Below are 24,133 nucleotides of genomic sequence, written 5' to 3'. Positions count from 1 at the left end.
GGGAGACTTATATACATACATTCATTTAATGGGTTGGAAAGTCGGGCCCGAATATATATAAAAGCTTGTCAAGTGTGTAAAGAATGAACTTTTGAACATTTTAGAGGTAACTTTATTTATTTATAGAAATTCATGCTTATTAGGGATGGTATATGCACCAGCAAACTCACTAATAGTGCGTTAAAGGGCAAACTTCCACTTCAGTGCTCCTGGTGTACTGGCAATTGCACAACTCTAGCCTGTGATTTTCCATCTATTATGGAAGCTCGAGGAACAGCATCTCATCTTTTGATTAGGCATTTTACAGCCATCTGCATTCAATATCGAGTTCAACAATTTCAGATCATAACCACTGCTCGCATTTTTTCAGAGAGCAGGTGCTGCTTTTGCCATTTACAGCACCTCTCGATGCATTTCTTCACTTGTCCCATGGTCACCCCTTTTTGCCTCGCACTATCATCTCTGTTGGCATTTAAATCACTCCTGCCTTCCACCCTACCACAGTCCTTCCCTTTTGTTCTTTGCTCCATTACAACAGTGACTACACTTCAAAAGTACTTCATTGGCTGTAAAACGCTTTGGGACGTCCTGAGGTTGTGCAAGTTGCTATATAAATGCAAGTCTTTTCTTTTTCTTCCATTGTAACAGCGTGGATATCTTGTAGGTTGCCTGAAAATTCCCTCTGAGGGCAGTGCTCAGTTATGTGCTCCAGGGTCTGATTAGGAGCTCCACAGTCGCATGATGGGGCGGCTTTAATCTTCCATCTCTGGAGAAGGTGGCAGCATCGACCATGACCAGTTCTGAGGCGGTTGATGGTTGTCCACTCTTTGCGCGGAAGGTTTGATCCTTCACGGTACACTGTGGGGTCCTTTATTCCATATGTCATAGAAACATAGAAACATAGAAATTAGATGCAGGAGTAGGCCATTCAGCCCTTCTAGCCTGCACCGCCATTCAATGAGTTCATGGCTGAACATGCAACTTCAGTACCCCATTCCTGCTTTCTCGCCATACCCCTTGATCCCACTAGTAGTAAGGACTACATCTAACTCCTTTTTGAATATATTTAGTGAATTGGCCTCAACAACTTTCTGAGGTAGAGAATTCCAGAGGTTCACCACTCTCTGGGTGAAGAAGTTTCTCCTCATCTCGGTCCTAAATGGCTTACCCCTTATCCTCAGACTGTGACCCCTGGTTCTGGACTTCCCCAACATTGGGAACATTCTTCCTGCATCTAACCTGTCTGAACCCATCAGAATTCTAAACGTTTCTATGAAGTCCCCTCTCATTCCTCTGAACGCTAGTGAATACAAGCCCAGTTGATCCAGTCTTTCTTGATAGGTCAGTCCTGCCATCCTGGGAATCAATCTGGTGAACCTTCGCTGCACTCCCTCAATAGCAAGAATGTCCTTCCTCAAGTTAGGAGATCAAAACTGTACACAATACTCCAGGTGTGGCCTCACCAAGGCCCTGTACAACTGCAGCAAGACCTCCCTGCCCCTGTACTCAAATCCCCTCGCTATGAAGGCCAACATGCCATTTGCTTTCTTAACCGCCTGCTGTACCTGCATGCCAACCTTCAATGACTAATGTACCATGACACCCAGGTCGCGTTGCACCACCCCTTTTCCTAATCTGTCACCATTCAGATAATAGAAACATAGAAACATAGAAATTAGGTGCAGGAGTAGGCCATTCGGCCCTTTGAGCCTGCACCACCATTCAATATGATCATGGCTGATCATGCAACTTCAGTACTCCATTCTTGCTTTCGCTCCATACCCCTTGATCCCTTTAGCTGTAAGGGCCACATCTAACTCTCTTTTGAATATATCCAACAAACTGGCCTCAACAACTTTCTGTGGTACAGAATTCCACAGGTTCACAATTCTCTGAAGTTTTTCCTCATCTCGGTCCTAACTGGCTTACCCCTTATCTTTAGACTGTGACCCCTGGTTCTGGACTTCCCCAACATCGGAAACATTCTTCCTGCATCTAACCTGTCCAATCCCATCAGAATTTTATATGTTTCTATGAGATCCTCTCTCATTCTTCTAAATTCCAGTGAATATAAGCCTAGTCGATCCAGTCTTTCTTCATATGTCAGTCCTGCCATCTTGGGAATCAGTCTGGTGAACCTTCGCTGCACTCCTTCAATAGCAAGAATGTCCTTCCTCAGATTAGGAGACCAAAACTGCGCACAATATTCAAGGTGTGGCTTCACCAAGGCCCTGTACAACTGCAGTAAGACCTCCTCGCTCCTATACTCAATTCCTCTCGCTATGAAGGCCAACATGCCATTTGCCTTCTTCACCGCCTGCTGTACCTGTATGCCTACTTTCAATGTCATAGTTCTTCCAAGCCTCCTACTGTGCTGTATCATTCTATGAGATCATTCTGGTAATTAATTGAGAGATTAGACTGGAATCCCAATACCTGACATAGCTCTCTGAATGCCTGACACTATCTTATGCAGTTGAGGTCCCAAGAGGCTATAAAATAATTTTTGGTGATAATAATGAATGAAACCTTAATAGCCTCGACTTTCTGCTAGTTTGTGTTGGTTTTATCAGTGCAATCAGCGCACTTGTGATGGGCAGTAAATGCTGGCCTTGGCAGCGACGCCCACATCCTGTGAATGAAAAATTAAAAATAAATCCAGCTGAATTCGAAAAAAGCAGCACGAAAGATCGCAGAATTTTAAACGCATGTTACATCAAGCATAAATCGAGTTTCTGCAGTCATTAACGCTGGTTTAAAACACGTTGTGCTGGAAGCCGGCCCCATCATTATAGGCAGTCCCTCGGAATCGAGGAAGACTTGCCTCCACTCCTAAAGTAAGTTCTTTGGTGGCTGAACAGTCCAACACGAGAGCCACAGACCCTGTCACAGATGGGACAGATATTTGTCGGGGGAAGGGGGAGGTGGGACTGGTTTGCCGCACGCTCCTTCCGCTGCCTGCGCTTGACCTCTTCACGCTCGCAGCGTTGAGATTCGAAGAGCTCAACGCCCTCCCGGATGCACTTTCTCCACCTCGGGCGGTCTCCGGCCAGTGGTGATGTCGCATTTCACCAGGGAAGCTTTGTGTGTGTCCTTGTAACGTTTCTGCTGCCCACCTTTGGCTTGTTTGCCGTGAAGGAGCTCCGCATAGAGCAGTTGCTTCGGGAGTCGCGTGTCTGTCATGCGAACCATGTGGCCTGCCCAGCGAAGCTGATCAAGTGTGGTTAGCGCTTCAATGCTGGGGATGTTAGCCTGGGCGAGGACACTGATGTTAGTGTGTCTGTCCTCCTCGGGGATTTGCAGGATCTTGCGAAGACGTCGTTGGTGATATATCTCCTTAATGTGTCTTCTGTAAGTCGTCCATGCCTCAGATCCATACAGGAGGGTGGGAATTACGACAGCCCTGTAGACCATGAGCTTGGTGCTGGATTTGAGGGCCTGGTCTTTTCACACTCTTTTCCTCAGGCGGCCGAAAACTGCACTGGCGCACTGGAGGCAATGTTGAATCTCCTCATCAATGTCTGCCTTTGTTGACAAGAGGCTTCACGTTATCGAGGGCTGCACCATGAATCTTGATGACTGGGGGGTAGTGCTGCGTGGCGAGGACAGGCTGGTGGGGGACCTTTGTCTTACGGATGTTAAGCGTAAGACCCATGCTTTCATATGCCTCGGTGAATACACCGACTATATCCTGGAGTTCAGCCTCAGAATGTGCTTAGACGCAGACATCGTCCGCGTACTGCAACTCAACGGCAGAGGTTTGGGTGGTCTTGGACCTGGTCTGGAGGCGGAGTAGGTTAAACAGCTTCCCACTGGTTCTGTAGTTTAGTTCCACTCCAGCGGGGAGCTTGCTGACTGTGAGGTGGAGCATGACAGTGACGATGATTGAGAAGAGGGTTGGAGCGATGACGCAGCCCTGTTTGACCCCGGTTCGGACATGGAATGGGTCTGTAATGGATCTGCTGGTAAGGATCACAGCCCGCATGTTATTGTGGAGCAGGTGCCACCACAAAACTGGCCACACCCCCAGTTCGGAATAATGAGGAAAACGAGTTTCTCCCGAAAGCGCCTGTTTACGACCGCTCGTGGAGGCTTTTCAAATTGAGCTCATTTTTTTAAGCACACAGGCACCAGTAGGCACATTGCAAACGTTTTTACATATTAACATTTTTTAAATTTTATTTACTAAGGAACTGACTAGTGTACATCAATAAAACTAGTAAATGGTTCAGTATAGTTTAAAAAAAATCATTTTCAGTGATTTAAAATCAGTTTACTCACAGGTGGAGGATTGGACACTCTTTCTAAAAAATGATTATTTTTTGTGGATAAACCCCACTGCGTCAATAAAACTGTACAAGGTTACCATCCTTAAATATATCAAGGAATATTTTTTAATGCAAAACAATTACGTTCCATTACATTGACCGATTGAGTATGGTTCATGGAAGATTTTACATTTGTGATTATGTAAATGTATTTGGGAGAAATTTGAACCATAATTGGAGAAACAGCGCAATTTCAAGAGCAATTTTCATCCGGTTTGCTGATTGCACCCAAAGTGGCATCTCTATCCCAATGCACTCTTATGACATAACTCAGCTATTGTCATTTCGAGCATAATATCTGTAAAGTCCTATCCCCTCAGTACAGATTCACACGAGGCATGTAGTGAAGTCAAGGTCACTCTGGACCTGCACCTTTATTTCACAGCTCTGGAATGCTGCACTTGCCTGAGACCTGCCCTTATTTACCTGTCTCTTGCAAGTGCACCCCTGGTGGTAAGGTATGCTGGTGGTTACAGGTCATATCTTATTACAGTCATGTATAGCATGTTAGGATACAGTTATATATAATAATGTAAGGTACATGACATCACCCTCCCCCAAGGTCTTATTGTCTTTACACGTTCAGTCTCTCAGGTGGTCTACGCTCTCGCGTGGAGCGTCTGAGTTGTGGTTCAGTTGTTTGCCTTGGTGTCTGTTTTTCTTTGGGTGTGGTTGCTGGTATCTCGCCTGGGCTGTCTGTTTTGATTAGTGTGATTGTTGTTGACTCGCCTGGGCTGTCTGTTGGGATTGCCTTTTCCTCAGGTTGTTCCCTCTGTCTGTCCACCAGCTGTGGTGCGAGTTCCACATTGTACTCTGCCTCTGGTTACGCAGTGTTGTTGGTAAATCTGCTTTTGACTTGGTCTACATGCCTCCGGCAGGTTTTGCCATTGTCCATTTGTACTACCAGTAGCCTGTTTCCTTCCTTGCCCGTTACTGTCCCTGCAAGCCATTTGGGACCCCTGCCATAGTTTATTGCAAACACTTTGTCCCCTATCTCATTCCATCTCCCCCTCGAATTTCTGTCATGGTACTCAGTCAGCTTACGGCGCTTCGCCTCAACGATTTCGTGCAAGTCTGGGAGGATGAGAGCCTTGTTTTTAAAGTCCTTTTCATCAACAGTTGCGCGGGGGGAATCCCAGTCAATGAGTGCGGACGAGATCTGTATGCCAGCAGCAGTCGCGACAGGTGACCCTGCAGCATGGGACCTTGGATTTTAAGCATGCCTTGTTTAATGATTTGCACTGCTCTCTCCGCCTGGTCGTTGGAGGCCGGCTTTAACGGTGCCGTCTTGACGTTATTTATGCCGTGGTCAATTATACAGTCTTGGAATTCTGCACTGGTGAAGCACGGACCATTGTCACTGACCAATATGTCAGGGATTCCGTGCGTTGCAAACATGGTTGCGAGGCTCTCCACAGTGATGGAGGTTGTGCTCGAGTTTAAAATGGTGCATTCGATCCACTTTGCAAATGCATCTACAACTACGAGGAACATTTTGCCCATGAATGGGCCCGCTTAGTCTACGTGCACCTGCGACCACGGTTTGGTAGGCCAGGGGCTCAGTGGAGCCTTCCTGGGGGCATTGCTGAGTTGGGCACAAATGGTGCACCTTCAGACGCAGAGCTCCAAGTCCGCATAAATACCAGGCCACCAGACGTGGGATCTGGTTATGGCCTTCATGAGAACGATCCCCGGGTGCTCGCGGTGGAACTCCCGGACAAATGCCTCTCTGCCTCGCAGAGGCATGACTACTCAGCTGCCCCACATCAGGCAGTCTGCTTGTAGTGATAGCTCATGCATGCACCTGTGAAAGGGTTTTAATTCCTCGGGGCAGGCATCACGAGCCTCTGCCCAGTCACCGGTTAGGACACATCTTTTTACTAAGGATAATGTGGGGTCGCTGGCCGTCCAGGCTCTGATTTGGCGAGCCGTCATGTGCAAACCTGTGAACTCAAAGGCATTGATTGCCATGACTATCTCACAGTCTTGTTCGTCAGACCCTTCCGTGGTCACCAGGGGTAGCCTGCTGAGCGCGTCGGCACAGTTGTCTGTGCCTGGTCTGTGCCTTATTGTGTAGTCGTAGGACGCCAGCATGAGTGCCCACCGTTGAATTCGCGCCGAGGCGTTGGCATTTATTGCCTTGCTCTCGGATAGGAGGGACGTGAAGGGCTTGTGGTCGGTTTCTAATGCGAATTTGGCCCCGAAAAAGTATTGGTGCATCTTTTTGACACCATACACGCACGCGAGTGCCTCCTTCTCTACCATTCCGTACCCGCGCTCTGCCCGCGAAAGTGATCTGGTGGCATAAGCTATAGGTTGCAATTTGCCCGCACTATTGACATGTTGCAAAACGCACCCGACCCCGTACGCTGACGCATCGCATGTGAGAACTAGCTTTTTACCTGGGTCAAAGAAAGTCAAAACACTGTTGGAACACAGTGGGTTGCGTGCCTTATTGAAGGCGCGTTCCTGGGCGTCCCCCCAAAACCAATCACACCCCTTCCTGAGTAGCACGTGGAGAGGCTCCAGCAGCATGCTTAAGTTCTGCATAAAGTTCCCAAAGTAATTGAGTAGCCCGAGAAAGGCGCGCAGTTCTGAGACATTCCGGGGCCTGGATGCTAGGCAAATTGCTTCTGTTTTGGACTCTGTTGGGCGGATTCCATCAGTGGCAATCCTTCTGCCCAAAAATTCAACCTCGGGTGCGAGAAACAGGCACTTGGATTTCCTGACTTGTAGGACTACCTGATCCAACCGCTTTAGTACTTCCTCCAAATTACGGAGATGGGAGTCGGTGTCCCTGCCCATGATAAGTATGTCGTCTTGAAATACAACCGTCCCCGGGATGGACTTGAGCAGACTCTCCATGTTGCGCTGGAATATGGCAGCTGCCGACCTGATGCCGAATGGGCATCGATGTGTGTTGATGGTGGTGAGTAGCTTGGATTCCTCGGTCAATTCTTGCGTCATATACGCAGATGTGAGGTCTAATTTTGAGAAAAGTTTACCTCCAACCAATGTGGCAAATAAGTCCTCCGCTCTGGGCAGCAGGTATTGCTATAGGGAGACTCTGTTTATGGTAGATTTGTAGTCCCTACAGATTCGTACGGATCCATCAGGCTTCATGACTAGGACGACAGGACTTACCCAGTCGCTAAATTCCACAGGTGATATAATGCCTTCCCATAGAAGCCTGTCTAGTTCGTGTTCAATCTTTTCCCTCATCACATAGGGTACAGCTCTGGCCTTGTGATGGACCGGTCTAGCATCCTGTGTGATATAGATTTTGACTTTGGCCCCTTTGAAAGTGCCCACACCTGGCTGAAAGAGATGTTCAAATCGCTTTATAACTGTTGAGCAGGAGGTCCGTTCCTCTAATGACATGGCATGGACATCATCCCATTTCCAGTTTAGTTTTGCCAGCCAGCTTCTCCCCAGCATTGCTGGGGGGTCTCCGGGGACAATCCACAGGGGAAGTCGGTTCACTGTCCCTTTGTGTGTGACAGAGAGCATGGCGCTGCCAAGGACTGGTACGATTTCTTTGGTATAGGTCCTTAGTGTGGTGTCGACCCTTGTGAGTTTTGGTCTGTCTCTTTTATGCGGCCACAGTTGTTCAAATTGTTGAGCGCCCATGAGAGATTGACTCGCTCCTGTGTCCAGCTCCATGTTGACAGATATCCCGTTGAGTAGGACCCTCATCATTATAGGAGGCGTCCTGTTGTAGGAGCAGCGGCCATTGATCGTGTTGACCCGCTGTACATCGGTGTCCCGGGTACTGTCCCCACCATCTTCTGGTCCGCTTTCCGACCCATCTGATTCGTATACCAGCCGAGCTGCTATTTTTTTGCACAGGCGGGCCAAATGGCCTGTATATGTTCACAGTTCCTGCAAACAGCCTGCTGACATCGACATCCCCTTGATGAGTGCCCACCCCCACACCTCCAACACAGACCTGTTCTATTGTTTAAAGAGTTCCCAAAGAATGAGCTGCGTCTGGCTGATCTCTCTTGAGCTTCTCTCAGTTTGTAGTTGATTGCTCGCATTGTGGGTTGATGAGGTGTGAACGGCCGTTCCTGTGGCCCTTGATGGCTTCTGCCTGCTGTCGAGAGCCTGTTCTCCCGGTTTTGTCTGTGTGTGGGGGTAGCAGCTTGATGGCTTCTGCCTGCTGTCGAGAGCCTGTTCTCCTGGTTTTGTCTGTGTGTGGGGGAAGCAGCTTGTTTAGTGCTGTGAACATCTTGTTCCGATATTTCGTTAGTTGTCGTACCTCATTGTAAATCAACCTCGTTTCTTCTTCCCCTACCAAGAATGTCTGTGCAACCAGTGCTGCTGCCTCTAAGGTCAGGTTCATGCCTGTGTGGCCTATTCCTTCAATGAAAAAGTCTCTCAGCATTTCTCTCCTCAATTCATCGGAGAACTCACATAAACTAGCCAACCTCCGAAGTTCCGCCACAAAGTCGGGTATGCTCTGGCCCACACAGCGTCTGTAGTTGTAGAACCTGTCTCTGGCCATGTGTAGGCTGCTCGCTGGCTTCAGGTGGTCTCTTACCAGTGTGCTCAATTCTTCAAACGACTTGCTTGCTGGTTTCTCCGGTGCCAACAGATCTTTCATTAAAGCGTATGTTTTCGAGCCACAGCTGGTCAAGAGATGGGCTCTTCTCTTGTCTGCCTTATCGTCGCCTAACCAGTCTTTGGTTACAAAGCTTTGCTGGAGCTTTTCTATAAAGTCCTCCCAATTGTCTTCCGCATTGTACTTTTTATCTGATCCGTTGTTCGCCATTCTGTGGATTCTGTAATCCCGTAACCCGTCGCCACTGTAAAGTCCTGTCTCCTCAGTACAGATTCACACGAGGCATGTAGTGAAGTCAAGGTCACTCTGGACCTGTACCTTTTATTTCACAGCTCTGGAATGCTGCACTTGCCTGAGACCTGTCCTTATATACCTGTCTCTTGCAAGTGCACCCCTGGTGGTAAGGTATGCTGGTGGTTACAGGTCATATCTTATTACAGTCATGTATAGCATGTTAGGATACAGTTATATATAATATTATAAGATACATGACAATATCTCACATCGAAATAAATGTAAAACAGACGTCTGCACTGAGTCTTCAATATTTGACCTTCAGCCAGCTGACTTGGAGTCATCATCAAAGGCAGTCCTTCGAGGATGACTTGCTTCCATGGCAAAAAGTTCACAGGTGCTTCAATGAAGGACCTATTATTCGAGATCCCGAACTACATCCTGAAGGGTGGAAGATGCCCGTGCGTGGATTTTTTTAACGTGGGGTGGCCGTTGCACACCAGCCACCACACGGGCTTGACAGAGCTAGGTCTTGGTCCAGTGGCAAGGGTTAACCAAGGTGACTGGAGATCAGCTCTGCTGCACGGACCTAGTGCGCACACATATCGCAATATCGCAGTCAGCGTGGCCCCCGGCCTGCGAGCACAATCGGAGCAGGCCGGAACTTGGAGTAACCTCAACTTCATTTACACACAGGGCCACCCAACTGTACAAAAACGTCTATAATTGCATAGATATTTATGAGTGCTGAGTCACCTTGCATGTACCATGATTTAGCTGCATATTTGGTATGTATGTGTATGTCTAGATGTGACCCCGAATTTATCTTGGCTTAGCTACGTAAACTGCACAGCTTTAATAGACCTTTAATATAAAACTATAAAACGGAAAAGAGTGACTAAAGTAAATGTTGGTCCCTTAGAAGATGAGAAGGGGGATTTAATAATGGGAAATGTGGAAATGGCTGAGACCTTAAACAATTATTTTGCTTCGGTCTTCACAGCGGTAGACACGAAAACCATGCCAAAAATTGCTGGTCACGGGAATGTGGGAAGGGAGGACCTTGAGATAATCACTATCACTGGGGAGGTAGTGCTGGATAGGCTAATCGGACTTAAGGTAGACAAGTCCCCTGGTCCGGATGAAATGCATCCAGGGTATTAAAAGACATGGCAGAAGTTATAGCAGATGCATTCGTTATAATCTACCAAAATTTTTTGGACTCTGGGGAGGTACCAGCGGATTGTAACGCCTCTGTTTAAAAAAGGGGGCAGACAAAAGGCAGGTAACTATAGTCCGGTTAGTTTAACATCTGTAGTGGGGAAAATGCTTGAAGCTATCATTAAGGAAGAAATAGTGGGACATCTAGATAGCAATAGTGCAATCAAGCAGACGCAACATGGATTCATGAAGGGGAAATCATGTTTAACTAATTTACTGGAATTCTTTGAGGATATAACGAGCATGGTGGATAGAGGTGTACCGATGGATGTGGTGTATTTAGATTTCCAAAAGGCATTCGATAAGGTGCCACACAAAAGGTTACTGCAGAAGATAAAGGTACGCAGAGTCAGAGGAAATGTGTGAGCATGGATAGAGAATTGGCTGGCTAACAGAAAGCAGAGAGTCGGGATAAATGGGTCCTTTTCAGGTTGGAAATCGGTGGTTAGTGGTGTGCCACAGGGATCGGTGCTGGGACCACAACTGTTTACAATATACATAGATGATCTGGAAGAGGGGACAAAGTGTAGTGTAACAAAATTTGCAGATGACACAAAGATTAGTGGGAAAGCGGGTTGTGTAGAGGACACAGAGAGGCTGCAAAGAGATTTAGATAGGTTAAGCGAACGGGCTAAGGTTTGGCAGATGGAATACAATGTCAGAAAATGTGAGGTCATCCACCTTGGGGAAAAAAACAGTAAAAGGGAATATTATTTGAATGGGGAGAAATTACAACATGCTGCAGTGCAGAGGGACCTGGGAGTCCTTGTGCATGAATCCCAAAAAGTTAGTTTGCAGATGCAGCAGGTAATCAGGAAGGCGAATGGAATGTTGGCCTTCATTGCGAGAGGGATGGAGTACAAAAGCATGGAGGTCCTGCTGCAACTGTATAGGGTATTAGTGAGACAGCACCTGGAGTACTGCGTGCAGTTTTGGTCACCTTACTTAAGGAAGGATATACTAGCTTTGGAGGGGGTACAGAGATGACTCACTAGGCTGATTCCGGAGATGAGGGGGTTACCTTATGATGATAGATTGAGCAGACTGGGTCTTTACTCGTTGGAGTTCAGAAGGATGAGGGGTGATCTTCCAGAAACATTTAAAATAATGAAGGGTTCGACAAGATAGAGGCAGAGAGGTTGTTTCCACTGATTGGGGGAGACTAGAACTAGGGGGCACAGCCTCAAAATATGGGGGAGCCAAGTTAAAACCGAGTTGAGAAGGAATTTCTTCTCCCAGAGGGTTATGAATCTGTGGAATTCTCTGCCCAAGGAAGCAGTTGAGGCTAGCTCATTGAATGTATTCAAATCACAGATAGATAGATTTTTAGCCAGTAAGGGAATTAAGGGTTACGGGGAGCGGGCGGGTAAGTGGAGCTGAGTCCACGGCCAGATCAGCCATGATCTCGTTGAATGGCGGAGCAGGCTCGAGGGGCTAGATGGCCTACTCCTGTTCCTAATTCTTATGTTCTTATGTTCTAGACAAACAACAGTTTAACGTTCTGCATCCAGTGCTACTCTTGATACCACCAACTCTCTGATTTTCTTTCTGTAGAGAAGTGCCTTACCTGCATTAATTCCTTCCTGCTGACAGTGCAAGCCAGAGCAAGGTGGGCTTCTGCCACTTACCCCTTCAATTTACTATTTCATTCTAGATAGAAAATCATGGGGAATATACCTCTGAATTACCGATACATTCTCCTGGTGGGTGAAATGACCCCTCACAGTGTAAGGAAAATTGAAGTAACAACATACTGACCAGAGTGTCACTTTGAACACCTGTGCATAACATACGATTGAACCTATGATTTAGAATTGGTCTGATGTTACACCATATTATTAAATGTATTACTTATTTTTCATCGTTAAATCTCTCTGTGCCACAATCTTCCTCAGCAAATGAACACAGGTGGGAGACCTACTCTCAAGCCACTGCAAGCATCACTCTGTTGCCAGCCAAAGTTAGATTCATAAGAACAGCCCAGCTTGACTCTTCCTTGGATTTTTCCTCCTTGTCTCTTCCCAGTACCTCATCACTTTGGTCCATTTGAACTCAGCAATTTCTTGCCATCCTGAACTACTCTACTCACGTACTGTACCATCCCGCTACCCTCGTCTCTTCTATCAACATCCTGCAGTATTCTGCCACGATGGCCGAGATTTTCCCTTCCTTGGCAGGTCAATGGTGGGCGATGTGAGTGGTGGGATCCCTGGTGGGTGCAGTACAGAGGGACCTGGGGGTCCTTGTGCATGAAGCACAAAAGGTTAGTATGCAGATACAGCAAATAATCAGGAAGACAAATGGAATGTTGGCCTTTATCGCAAGGAGGATGGAGTATAAAAGCAGGGAAGTCCCGTTACAACTGTACAGGGTATTGGTGATACCACACCTGGAGTACTGCGTACACTTTTGGTCTCGTTATTTAAGGAGGGATATACTTGTATTGGAGGCAGTTCAGAGAAGGTTCACTAGGTTGATTCCGGAGATGAAGGGCTTGACTTATGAAAAAAGATTGAGCAGGTTGAGTCTATACTCATTGGCATTTAGAAGAATGAGAGGTGATCTTATTGAAACATATAAGATACTGAGGGTGCTCAACAAGTAAATGCAGAGAGGATGTTTCCACTCATGGGGGAATCTAGAACTAGGGGGCATAGAATAAGGGGTCGCCCATTTAGAACTGAGATGAGTAGGAATTTCTTCTCTCAGAGGGTCGTAAACCTGTGGAATTCTCAGCCCCAGAGAGCTGTGGAGGCTGGGTCATTGAATATATTTAAGGTGGAGATAGAAACATAGAAACATAGAAAATAGGTGCAGGAGTAAGCCATTCGGCCCTTCGAGCCTACACCACCATTCAATATGATCATGGCTGATCATGCAACTTCAGTACCCCATTCCTGCTTTCTCTCCATACCCCTTGATCCTTTTAGCCATCAGGGCCACATCTAACTCCCTTTTGAATATATCTAACGAACTGGCCGCAACAACTTTCTGTGGTAGAGAATTCCACAGGTTCACAATTCTCTGAGTGAAGAAGTTTCTCCTCATCTCGGTCCTAAATGGCTTATCCCTTATCCTTAGACTGTGACCCCTGGTCTGGACCAGATTTTTGAACGCTAAGGGAGTGAAGGATTATGGGGAGCGGCAGGAAAGTGGAGCTGAGCCCAAGATCAGATCAGCCAAGGTCTTATTAAATGGCGGAGCAGGCTCGAGGGGCCAAATGGCCTACTCCTGCTCCTATTTCTTATGTTCTTATGTCGCGGCCTTGCTGCTGGATCCAGCCCACTGTGTGAACTGATTTTCCCCTGATTGGGCTTGTTAAACCCGCCCAACATGTTTACTGCCCCAATTGAATTAAGCAGGTTTGAGGACATCATTTGATGTCACTTCATGTTTCCTTAAAGGGACCATGCGCAAAATTTATTTTGACATTTGTGCTGTTAGTGTTCTACAGCATTGAGGTGCTGCAAACACTGACAAACACTGCACAGAGGTGCACGGCTGCAACCAGGCTCTCCCATGACTCTCTCCATATGCTTATGGAGGGCGTCACAGCATGCAGGGAGATTCTCTTCCCTTCCAATAGGCAGAAGGGACCTCCCCAGGACACCAACACAGCCTGGTTGCATATTGCAGAGGAGGGCACAAGCAGGGATGTGGTCAGGAGAACCTGGCTGCAGTGGCGCAAACCTTTCAATAATCTCAGTAGATCATGAAACGTTACTGCAAAGCCACACTCAACCTCATCCTGCTGTGCCACTCATCACATCCCCATCACTCTGCCTTCCCTACCCTACTCCTGCACATCCTTACTCACACCAACTTACCTTGCACCTCCACCCATTCCTCTCTAGCTACATTATCACTACTCAATCTCACTAACCGCCCCCACAATCACCCTGATCCTAGTCCAATCATACCAACTAACCACACACAAAGGTAGGCACTTGCGTCTTTTAACCAATTTTCATGTCGAGTTTCTGCTAATGTGTTGTCAAACATGAAATCGTTATTTTCAACACTTTGCCTTCTTGGACAGATTTCTGTGCATCATTAGAAGTGGCTTAGTGAATTGCAGTGAATGGTGAGACACAATGGTACCCTCCCCCCCGCCCCCCCAGACTGCAATGGTGGTGAGTGTGAAAGGAATAGCTTGGGATGGGAATTGCAGGGATGCTTTATGGTGCCCATGTGGTGTGGTGCTAACCTGGTGCACCACATGGCAGCCAGGGTGTACAGCATCAAGTGAAGTAAATCTGGCCATGGTGAAGACATCCCTGGTGTCCCGGGGAGCAATATGGTTGGGTACTGATGCCCTGTGTCCTGTGCAGCATCAGTTGATTGTAGAGAAGATTAGGAACATAAGAACAGGAGTAGGCCATTCAGCCCCTCGAGCCTGTTCTGCCATTCAATGAGATCATGGCGGATCCGCAATCTAACTCTGCCTTTGGCCCATATCCCTTAATACCTTTTGTTAACAAAAAGCTATCAATCTCTGATTTAAAATTGACGATTGATCTAACATCAATTACCGTTTGCGGAAGGGAGTTCCAAACTTTTACCACCTTTTGTGTGTAGAAGTGTTTCCTAATTTGACTCCTGAAAAGTCTGGCTCTAATTTTTAGACTATGCCCCCTAGTGCTAGAATCCCCAATCAGCAGGAATAGTTCCTATCTACTCTATCTGTTTCCCTTAATATTCTGAAAACTTCGATCTGGTCACCCCTTATTCTTCTAAATTCTAGGGAATACAACCCTAATTTGTGTAATCTCTCCTCGTAACTTAACCCTTGAGGTCCGGGTATCTTTCTGGTAAACCTACCCTGCACTCCCTCCTTCCTAAGGCGTGCTGCCCAGAACTGCTCACAGTACACCAGGTGTGGTCTAACCAGAGGTCAGTGTTGTTGGTGTTGCTGGTGTGCCTGGTGCTGCTGGTGTTGGGGCTGATCATGGTGGGATTCTGAGGACCAAGGTGAGACAGTATAAAGTGCACCGATACTGATGGAATAGATGGCAGGTGAAATAGAGATGAGAGAAGCGATCTGTCAATGGTGGGAGAGGTAATGAGGTCAGACTGGATGGAGACTTGTGTAAAGATATGCAGCCTTCTGAATCTGTAGTGGAAATGGCCAAGCTCGTGGCTAAGGGCACATTTCTCAATCAGCCGGGAGCTTTGACTTGACATTTGAAGCTGTCAGCTCATCAGCTGGAACAATAGCAAGTGACCTCCTGCCTCAGCTTCACTGACAAGGTGTAGGCACAGCAGGAGGCCAGTGGGCGACCTGTCAAATTCAAAAGGCTGGGAAAAAAAGCATTGTCAAAAGGCTGTAAACAGGCCACTAATGATTTCAGTTGCCTCCCCTGCCACTGTGTGTCAGGTCTGCTCAACGCTGGCAGATGCGATATTTGGTAAAGGAGTGTGGCGACAGATTGACAGCGGGGGTCCCGACCCGCTGGGGGGGGGAAAAAACACTTTCCCACCCAACCCGCCATCTATCGCAGCCGCTGACCCCCTGGAAAATCCCCCTCCCCCACCGATCCATGTCAACTCATCACATGCTTTAAAATTACCCGACACTTTATACTTATGACCAATTAAACTGAACACCAAATACTCAACATTTTTCATTCAACTAACCCTTGATAAATTATTCTCAGTGCCACAATTCTCTGCTATTTGCAGTGTAATCAATGAGAGTGATCCCTGGTGTTGGAGGGATAAGTTATGAAGAACATTGACAGGGGAGACTAGAACTAGGGGGCATAATCTTAGAATAAGGGGCCGCCCATTTAAAACTGAGATGAGGAGGAATTTCTTCTCTCAGAGGGTTGTAAATCTGTGGAATTTGCTGCCTCAGAGAGCTGTGGAAGCTGGGACATTGAATAAATTTAAGACAGAGATAGACAGTTTCTTAACTGATAAGGGGATAAGGAGTTATGGGGAGCGGGGAAGGGAAGTGGAGCTGAGTCCATGATTGGATCAGCCATTATCGTATTAAATGGCGGAGCAGGCTTGAGGGGCCGTATGGCCTACTCCTGCTCCTATTTCTTGTGTTCTTATGTAACAAGTAGATAGGTTGTGAGTCCTTCAGCCTCAAAAATTCTGTCTCAAAGAGTACCTTATGGAAATATATGATACTTAACTGGTTAGAGAAAGTATATCTGGAACAATACTTTCAGAAATGCCTGGGCAGCAGGTTAGAAGGCCATTGATTCAATGTTTAGAAGCAACACTAAGAAGTATTTCTTTATTTAGAGTGTGATTATCATCTGCAATAGATCATTAAAAAGAATGATTACGTCCAGGACATAGAAAATAGGTGCAGGCCATTCAGCCCTTCAGCACCATTCAATAAGATCATGGCTGATCATTCCCTCAGTACCCCTTTATAAACATAGGAAAGGCCTGTACAGGGATCAAACACACGGCATTGGTGTTATTAGCACCATGCTCTAACCAACTGAGCTAACCGGATACTGGGCTCTTTCAAGAAAAAGCTAAATTGCTGAAATGGAAAGAAGTTTGGCATTCTGGACCCAATCACAGCACTCTTTTTTTTCTCTCCACAGATAGTGCTGGTTTTCCTCAGTGACCTTTTCTTCAGAAGACGCAGAAAGAAAACGATATCTCCTGAACCCAAGCTCACTTTAAGAATGTGGTATTCAGCAATTTGCAATCGCTCTTCACACACACACACACACACACACACACATCCCTTCAACATTCAGGGACAAGAGTTTCCCAAAAAGAATGTTTTAACATGATTGTATTTCTCTGTATTTAGTTAAATGTTTGTTGATCCTGTTGAATAGAGGTTGTTAGAGAATGTGAATGATCACCAGTGATTTGAGTTACTTTTCATTACAGTTTTAAATATGCCATCAATCCTACTTCATTAAAAATAAATGAGATGTGAAACAGCTGACTTTATACTGATCGAGCACATCCTCAACACTGGCAGATAAAGAGAAATAAGCTTCATGTGATTCTAACATCTCAATTGGGGGGAGTCATGTAGCAATGTTGCAGCCATTGTTCAGAGGGCTGATCTTGTCTGTGGTGGCCTCCATGGGGGATAAGAAAATTGGAATGTTTTCAAAGGCAATTTTTATATTGGTGCTCGGGCTTTGGGAGTGTGGCATTCAAGTAGAACCCTGTAACCTCTGAGCACTGTTGTTTGTTTTTACTGTTCTTGGCTCATGGTAGAAGACGCTAAAAGCATCCCAATAGTGGATAATCAAGGGGCTATAGGGAGGGAGGAACTTAATACAATCACAATCACTCAAGAAGTAGTACTCGGTAAAATAATGGGACTAAAGGCGGTTAAATCCCCTGGACCTGATGGTTTACATCCTAGGGCCTTAAAAGAAGTGGCTGCAGAGATAGTAGATGCATTGGTGGTAATCTACCAAAACTCCCTGGAATCTGGGGCGGTCCCAGCAGATTGGAAAACCGTAAATGTAATGCCCCTATTTAAAAAAGGAGGCAGACAAAAAGCAGGAAACTATAGACCAGTTAGCCTAACATCTGTCGTTGGGAAAATGCTGGAGTCCATTATTAAGGAAGCAGTAGCGGGACATTTGGAAAAGCATAATTCAATCAAGCAGAGTCAGCATGGTTTTATGAAAGGGAAATCATGTTTGACAAATTTGCTGGAGTTCTTTGAGGATGTAACGAGTAGCGTGGATAAGGGGGAGCCAGTGGATGTGGTGTGTTTGGATTTCCAGAAGGCATTTGATAAGATGTCACATAAAAAGCTACTGCACAAGATAAATGTTCATGGGGATGGTGGTAATATTTAGCATGGATAGAGGATTGGCTAACTAATAGAAAACAGAATCAGGATAAATGGGTTATATTCTGGTTGCAAGCAGTAACTAGTGGGGTGCCACTGGGATCGGTGCTGGGACCTCAACTATTAAAATCTATATTACTGACTTGGATGAAGGGATCGAGTGTAATGTAGCCAAGTTTGCTGATGCTACCGAGATGGGTGGGAAAGCAAATTGTGAGAAGGCCACAACAAATCTGCAAAGGGATATAGACAGGCTAAGTGAGTGGGCAAAAATTTGGCAGATGGAGTATAATGTGGGAAAATGTGAGGTTATCCACTTTGGCAGAAAAAAATAGAAAAGCAAATTATAATTTAAATGGGGAAAAATTACAAAGTGCTGTAGTACAGAGGGACCTGGGGGTCCTTGTGCATGAAACACAAAAAGTTAGTATGCAGGTACAGCAAGTGATCAGGAAGGCAAATGGAATTTTGGTCTTTATTGCAAGGCGGATAGAGTATAAAAGCAGAGAAGTCCTGCTACAACTGTACAGGGTATTGGTGAGGTCACAGCTGGAGTATTGCGTACAGTTTTGGTCTCCGTATTTAAGGAAGGACATACTTGCATTGGAGGCTGTTCAGAGAAGGTTCACTAGGTTGATTCTGGAGATGAGGGGGTTGACTTATGAAGATATTATTATGACTATACTAATTGGAGTTCAGAAGAATGAGAGGTGATCTTATCTAAACATATAAGATAATGAGGGGGGTCGACAAGGTGGATGCAGAGAGGATATTTCCACTCATAGAGGAAGCTAATACTCGGGGATCATGGGCCCAAATTTGCCCAGGAGTTGCTACATTTTTTTTGGAGCAACTTGATTTTTCTGGAGTATCTTAAAAATCCCCATTCTGCACGTTCAATTTGCACCAGTGTAAGTGAGTTAGTTAGCATTTTTTTTAGTTTAGTTTTTTATTTCAAAAAGGGGTGTTATCAAACACCTACGCCTGTTTTGGCCATTTTAGCCAGTTTGGACAGCTAATAGATGCTCCAAACTAACTTAGGCCAGCGTATGTGGCCACTTGTGGCCGCACAGAAAACCCTTGCGGAGAGTTATGAAATCAGCGCTAGTAGCCAGAGATAGTGGGGGAAGAGAAGTGGAGAGGACCTTGCAAAGCACTAAACACCTTCACAACAACATTCAAGAAGCATAAAAACCATCAATAATAAATTAAAAAAAACTTAAGTCCTACCTTCCTAACTAGGCCCAAGAAGTTAACGGGCCGACTCCGACTCCTCTCCAACTCACTCCGACTCCGACTCTCTTGAGGACTCTCCGACTCTCCGAGGACTTCTCTCCGATGACTTCCAGGACTTCTCTCTGAGGACTTCTCTCTGACGACTTCCAGGACTTCACTCCGACGACTTCCAGGACTTCTCTCCGAGGGACTTCTCCGAGGGACTTCCCCGAGGACTTCTCCGAGGGACTTCTCCGAGGGTCTTCTCCGAGGACTTCTCCGAGAGACTTCACCTTCGGTTGGGGGCAGGAGCTATTGCGCATGCGCGAAACCTCCGGTGCGCATGCGTTGAGCTACCGGCATTGTTTTTCGCGCAGCGCACTAGCTACGCCCCCTAATAGACAAACCATGCCCCGCCAAGCCATGGGAGATGCCACAAAGTCGCCTTAATCTGAGGAGATCTTTTTGGCGCCGTTTTCACCCTAGGAAGTCGGCGCATCTCCGGTGAGTACGCCAAAAAAACGGGTGGGCCAAATTTGGGCCCTATGTCTCAGAATAAGGGACCACCCATTTAAAATTGAGATGAGGAAGAATTTCTTCTCTCAGAGGGTTGTAAATCTGTGCAATTCTCTGCCCCAGAGAGCTGTGGAGGCTGGGTCATTGAATATATTAAAGGCGGAGATCGACAGATGTTTGAGCGATAAGAGAATAAAGGGTTATGGGGAGCGGGCAGGGGAGTGGAGCTGAGCCCATGATCAGATCAGCCATGATCTTATTAAATGGCAGATTAGGCTTGAAGGGACAGGTGGCCTACTCCTGCTCCTATTTCTTATGTTTTTATGTTCTCCCACTAATCCCTGTTGGAAAGCCAACAGCATGAGGCATGTTTTTTCCTCATTTGTGGTGGTCGTTTTTAAGACTGTCAAAAATTAAGATTCCATAATGTTATCTGCTGGATGAAAATAGCCTCCTCTATATTAAAATGTTCCACTAGAGACAGAGTACAGCATTAGAGCCATCTGGTGCACAGTATCAATATAACAGCGCCTAAAGGGGTACTGATTCTTTTCCCGAGCAGCCTGGCAAGTATCCCACTTTTCAGATTGTGCCAATCACATCAATCAAGTAAACCATTTGTGTCAACTGCTTCAATCTATGCTAATTAGATCAGCTTTGTTCTCCCTGAAAGACCCCCAGCAAGCTGATCGAAGCATACCTGCTGTTCCAGCTGTCAACAGCGGAGGTGCAGATCAAAAAGGGCGACGGCTGACTGTAGTGCGGGCAGGTACAGAAGGAGCGGTGAAGTCGGGGCGAAGGAGCGGCAAGAGTTTGTAGAGGGACGTGATCGGGGCCCAGGAGAGGCGAGAGTTTGGGGCTAGGGGCCCAGGGGCAGCACGGGCCAGCACACACTGTGCGATATGTGTGCGCACTAGGTCCGTGCAGCAGAGCTGGTCTCCAGTCAGCTTGGTTAACCCTTGCCACTGGACCAAGACCTAGCTTTGTCAAGCCCCGTGTGGTGGCTGGGTTGCAACGGCCACCACACGTTAAAAAAATCCACGCACAGATGTCTTCCAGCCTTCAGGATGTAGTTCAGGACCTGGAATATTAGGTCCTTCATTGAAACACCTGTGAACTCATCCTTTTTCGGCGTGGAAGCAAGTCATCCTCGTTTCGAGGGACTTCCTATGATGATGATATCAAAATGAACACTTTTCATGATCTCAGGACGGCCCAAAATGCATTGCAGCCAATTAGTTACCTTTGAAGTAAAAACATAAATGCTGGAACTACTCAGCGGGTCAGGCAGCGTCTGTGGAGAGAGAAACAGAATTAACGTTTCAGGTTGCTTATTGACCTGAAACATTAACTCTGTTTCTCTCGCCACAGATGCTGCCTGACCCGCTGAGTATTTCCAGCACTTTCTGTTTTTATATCAGGTTTCCAGCATCCGCAGTATTTTGCTGAACTACTTTTGAAGTGTAGTCACTGTTGTAATGTCAGCCAATTTGCGCACAGCAAGCTCCCACAAACAGCAATGTGGCAATGAACATATAATCTATTTTAGTGATGTTGGTTGAGAGATAAACATTGGCCCAGGACACCGGGGCTAACTCCCCTGCTCTTCTTCAAAAAAGTTCCATGGGATCTTTTACATCCACCAGAGATGTCAGATGGGGGCCTCGGTTGAACGTCTCATCCGAAAGACGACATCTCCGACAGTGCAGCACACCCTCAGCACTGCACTGGAGTGTCGGCCGAGATTTTGTGCTCAGATCGCTGGAGTGAGACTTTGAACCCACAACCTTCTGACTCAGAGACGAGAGTGCTGCCCACTGAGCCACAGCTTCACCAAAAAGGCAAAAGAGCATCTGTGACTTGTTTTACAAAGGTCTGCAACCACAGTCACTTGCCCACACCGCTCTCTCAGACGCTACAAAGCTGACTACTACTCTCAGGGCTCAATTTTCCCCAATGCCATTTTTTGGTTTATTTCAAGAGTTACGCCCGTTTTTTTTGGCCTCGACTACTCAAAAAAAAAACGTGAAAGTTTCCCCGTTCTAATTTTTGAAATTGATGCCATGCAGCCTGTCCTTTAGCTTCGGGGGGGGGCGGAGTGGAGCCTAATGTCTGCACCGAAAAAAACGATGTCCCCCTCCCCACTTCTGCGCATGCGCACCAAAAAAAATGCCGTTTTTTATGTGACTGCTATGGGCGCACATGCCCACTATAGCTCCCGGTCTGCATTCACCCATTTTTAAAGAGCCAGTTGTGTGTGAGAATTGTAATTCTGAGTGGTGTGTGAGAATTTAAAATCAGAGCTGCAATACAAGATGCAACGTGGCTCAAGGACCAAGAATTTCTCACAGGACTAAGTGGAGGCACTAGTTACTGTAATTGAGGCCAGGTGGCACGAGCTGGACACCAGCAGAGGCCACATAAAAGTTTCACCTAAAGAAATGAAGAAACGCTGGAACCAACTTGCAGAAGATTACTGTCTAATGGTGACCACCCAGAGGTCTGGAGGCCAATGCAAAAAGAAGTGGTAGGACTTAGTGTAAGTAATATTTTCATTTATTCAATTGTAAATGTGACCATTTGTATGTCCCACCCCCAGAAAGACACCCTCACTAAAAAGTTATATTTTTATCTTTGCAGAGGAAGGTGGCACACAACAAAAGGGAAAGAACACGATCAGGAGGAGGCCCGGCAAATCTGCACCCACTGACACCCGTGGAAGAGAGGGTCGCTGTTTTGATGGGTCCTGCCTGGAGAAAAGCAACCACCACTGCACAAGCTGGGCCCACGCTCGAGGGAGAGGGTAAGTCCTGCAAATTCCACAGTGTGACTTTGCTAAATGTTAAGTACTGCGCGGGCTAGCCATGCTTTTGTTCATGCGGCTGTCTCCATCAGCTATGCTTCAGTTGTCCTTCAAATCAGCCTGCTGCCTGCAAATTCCTGGGACATTGGAACCGGTTCTGGGGGAGGTGGGATCAGTACAAACTGGACAGTCTGCACCTGGGCAGGACAGGAATCAATATCCTAGGGGGAGTGTTTGCTAGTGCTGTTGGGGAGGAGTTAAACAAATATGGCAGGGGGATGGAACCTATGCAGGGAGACAGAGGGAAACAAAAAGGAGGCAGAAGCAAAATATAGAAAGGAGAATAGTAAAAGTGGAGGGCAGAGAAACCCAAGGCAAAAAACAAAAAGGGCCACATTACAGCAAAATTCTAAAAGGGCAAAGTGTGTTAAAAAAAACAAGCCTGAAGGCTCTGTGCCTCAATGCGAGGAGTATTCGGAATAAGGTGGATGAATTAACTGCGCAGATAGCAATTAACAGATATGATGTGATTGGCATCACGGAGACATGGCTCCAGGGGGATCATGGCTGGGAACTCAACATCCAGGAGTATTGAACATTTAGGAAGGATAGACAGAAAGGAAAAGGAGGCGGGGTGGCGTTGCTGGTTAAAGGTGAAATCAATGCAATTGTAAAGAAGGACATTAGCCTGGATGATGTGGAATCGGTATGGGTGGAGCTGCGGAATTCCAAAGGGCAGAAAACGCGAGTGGGTGTTGTGTATAGACCACCAAATAGTAGTAGTGAGGTTGGGGACAGCATCAAACAAGAAATAAGGGATGTGTGCAATAAAGGTACAGCAGTTATCATGGGCGACTTTAATCTACACATTGATTGGGCTAACCAAACTGGTAGCAATGCGGTGGAGGAAGATTTCCTGGAGTGTATTAGGGATGGTTTTCTCGACCAATATGTCGAGGAACCAACCAGGGAGCTAACCATCCTAGACTGGGTGATGTGTAATGAGAAGGGACTAATTAGCAATCTTGTTGTGCGAGGCCCTTGGGGAAAAGTGACCATAATTTCTTATTAAGGTGGAGAGTGACAAAGTTAATTCAGAAACTAGGGTCCTGAAGTCAAGGAAAGGTAACTTCGATGGTATGAGGCATGAATTGGCTAGAATAGACTGGCAAACGATACTAAAAGGGTTGACGGTGGATAAGCAATGGCAAACATTTAAAGATCACATGGATGAACTTCAACAATTGTACATCCTTGTCTGGAGTAAAAATGAAACTGGAAAGGTGGCTCAACCATGGCTAACAAAGGAAATTAAGGATAGTGTTAAAGCCAAGGAAGAGGCATATAAATTGGCTAGAAAAAGCAACAAACCTGAGGACTGTGAGAAATTAAGAATTCAACAGAGGAGGACTAAGGGTTTAATTAAGAGGGGGAAAATAGAGTACGAGAGGAAGCCT

The 24,133-nt window shown here is 46.4% G+C and overlaps 1 protein-coding gene across 1 annotated transcript in view; it reads left to right on the top strand.

Annotated features, from left to right (window-relative positions):
- saxo4 (stabilizer of axonemal microtubules 4) overlaps nt 1–16,978 on the top strand; it is a 187,956-nt gene extending 170,978 nt beyond the window's left edge. The window contains exon 11 of the mRNA XM_070898673.1: nt 16,917–16,978. The gene's annotated coding sequence lies outside the window, so the exon portion shown is untranslated. The remainder of the gene's footprint in view (nt 1–16,916) is intronic.
- Nucleotides 16,979–24,133: the final 7,155 nt, after the last annotated feature.

Source organism: Pristiophorus japonicus, chromosome 14 (assembly GCF_044704955.1).
Source record: "Pristiophorus japonicus isolate sPriJap1 chromosome 14, sPriJap1.hap1, whole genome shotgun sequence".
Taxonomy (NCBI): Eukaryota; Metazoa; Chordata; class Chondrichthyes; family Pristiophoridae; genus Pristiophorus; species Pristiophorus japonicus.
The sequence above is the reverse complement of the archived record's forward strand: the minus strand, read 5'-3'. Positions and strand labels throughout refer to the sequence as shown.